We start from the raw sequence: 2,631 nt of genomic DNA on the forward strand, positions 1-2,631 counted from the left end.
ACCCTACATACAACTTGCCATGGAAAGGAGTAAGAAGGATTGGAAGAAGACAGTAGGAAAGCAGAGAGATGGAAGGGACCAAGCATCTTCATACGCTTATTTGAAATTCCCACCAATGAATTACATAAGTATCTCTATCTTTACCCTTATGTTTTATTCATCATTCATAACCATTTGAGTTTGCCTGACTAAGATTTACAAGGTGACCATAGCTTGCTTCATACCAACAATCTCTGTGGGATCGACCCTTACTCGTGTAAGGTTTATTACTTGGACGACCCAGTACACTTGCTGGTTAGTTGTGCGAAGTTGTGTTTATGCCATGGTATTGAACACCAAGTTTTTGGATTCATCACCGGGGATTATTTGAGTTGTGAAAAGAAGAGATCACAATTTCGTGCACCAGCCTTGCACTCTCTCTTGGGATTTTCTTCTGTATTGCTTGGGAGAGTGCTAGGAGGAATTTCAGTAACTCTCTTACTCAGCTGACCCACTTGTGCCTCCAAATTTCTAATGGAAGATCTTGTTTCATTCATGAAATTTAGTGTGGTCTTAGATATATCAGAGACTATGGTTGCTAAGCCAGAGCGATTCTGCTCAAAGTTCTCTATCTGTTGCTGAGAAGATGATGGAAAAGGCTTGCTATTGCTAAACCTATTTCTTCCACCATTATTGTTGTTGAAGCCTTGTTGAGGCTTCTGTTGATCCTTCCATGAGAAATTTGGGTGATTTCTCCATGAAGAATTGTAGGTGTTTCCATAGGGTTCTCCCATGTAATTCACCTCTTCCATTGCAGAATTCTCAGGGTCATAAGCTTCTCCTTCAAAGGAGGCTTCTTTAGCATTGCCAGATGCAGCTTGCAATCCAATCAGATTCTGAGAAATTATATTGACTTGCTGAGGCAATAATTTATTCTGAGCCAATATGGCATTCAGAGTATCAATATCAAGAACTCTTTTCTTCTGATTTATCCCATTGTTTACAGGATTTCTTTTAGAAGTGTACATGAACTGGTTATTTGTAACAATTTCAATGAGTTCCTAAGCTTCTGTAGGCATTTTCTTCAGATGAATAGATCTGCCTGCAGTCCAATGACATCTTGGATAACTCAGACAGACCATCATAGAAGATACCTATGATGCTCCATTCTGAACGCATGTCAGAGGGGCACCTTCTGATCAATTGCTTGTATCTTTCCCAAGCTTCATAGAGGGATTCACCTTCCTTTTGTTTGAAGGTTTGAACTTCTACTCTAAGCTTACTCATCTTTTGAGGTGGAAAGAATTTAGCTAAGAAGGCATTGACCAGCTTCTCCCAGGAGTTCAGGCTATCTCTAGGTTGTGAGTTCAACCATATACTAGCTCTGTCTCTTACAGCAAAAGGGAAAAGCATAAGTCTGTAGACCTCGGGATCAACTCCATTGGTCTTAACAGTGTCACAGATTTGCAAAAATTCAACCAAGAACTGATGAGGATCTTCCAATGGAAGTCCATGAAACTTGCAATTCTGTTGCATCAGAGAAACTAATTGATGCTTAAGCTCAAAGTTGTTTGCTCCAATGGCAGGAATAGAGATGCTTCTCCCATAGAAGTCGGGAGTTGGTGCAGTAAAGTCACCAAGCACCTTCCTTGCATTTTTGGCATTGTTGTTATTTTTGGCTGCCATGTCTTCTTCTTTTTCGAAGATCTCTGTGAGGTCCTCTCCAGAGAGTTGTGCTTTAGCTTCTCTTAGTTTCCTCTTCAGAGTCCTTTCAGTTTCAGGATCAGCTTCAACAAGAATGCCTTTATCTTTGTTCCTACTCATATGAAAGAGAAGAAAACAATGAAAGTATGGAATCTTCTATGTCACAATATAGAGATTCCTTGATGTGTTAGAGGAAAAGAAGAATAGAAGGATGAGGTAGAGAATTTGAATTGCTAAGAGAGGAGGAGTGTTAGTGATTAAATAGAAAGAGATGAGAGAGAGAATTTTCGAAAACAAAATAAAATTAGAGTTTAAAATAATTAGTTAATTAAAAAGATTTTTGAAAAAGTTGTTAGTGGTTTTCAAAAATTGGTGAGAGAAGGTGGTTAGGTTGTTTTGAAAAAGATAAAAAAAAAGGATTTGAAATGATTAGAAGTTAGAAAAAGATTTTGAAATTAAAATAAAAAAATATATGATTGAAAAAAAATTTTATTTAAAAAAAAGATATAATTGAAAAGATATGATTGAAGAAAATTTGATTTTTTTAAAAAGATATGATTGAAAAGATATGGTTGAAAAAGATTTGATTTTTAAAATTGATGACTTGACTAACAAGAAATTAAAAGATATAATTCTAAAATTCAAATATTAAACATTTCTTAACAAGAAAGTAACAAACTTGAAATTTTTGAATCACAACATTAATTGTTAGCAAGGATTTTCGAAAATATTAAAAGAAAAATGAAAAAGATTTGATTTTGAAAAAGATATGATTGATATGAGAGGATATGAAAAAGATAAGATTTTGAAAAATTAGTTTTAAAACTTGAAAAATTGAAAAGGATTTGAATTGAAAACAAAACTACCTACTTGGTGCTATCCTGGCATTAAACGCCCAGAATGGTATCCTGGCATTAAACGCCCAGAATGGTATCCATTCTGGCATTT

The 2,631-nt window shown here is 35.4% G+C and overlaps 1 non-coding gene across 1 annotated transcript; it reads left to right on the forward strand.

Moving 5' to 3' along the window:
• Window positions 1-1,156: 1,156 nt before the first annotated feature.
• Window positions 1,157-1,260, forward strand: LOC112713251 (small nucleolar RNA R71). Its single transcript, XR_003158225.1, has one exon. It is a non-coding gene; the product is annotated as a small nucleolar RNA R71 (small nucleolar RNA).
• Window positions 1,261-2,631: the final 1,371 nt, after the last annotated feature.

The sequence above is a fragment of the Arachis hypogaea genome, chromosome 9 (genome assembly GCF_003086295.3).
Source record: "Arachis hypogaea cultivar Tifrunner chromosome 9, arahy.Tifrunner.gnm2.J5K5, whole genome shotgun sequence".
Lineage (NCBI taxonomy): Eukaryota > Viridiplantae > Streptophyta > Magnoliopsida > Fabales > Fabaceae > Arachis > Arachis hypogaea.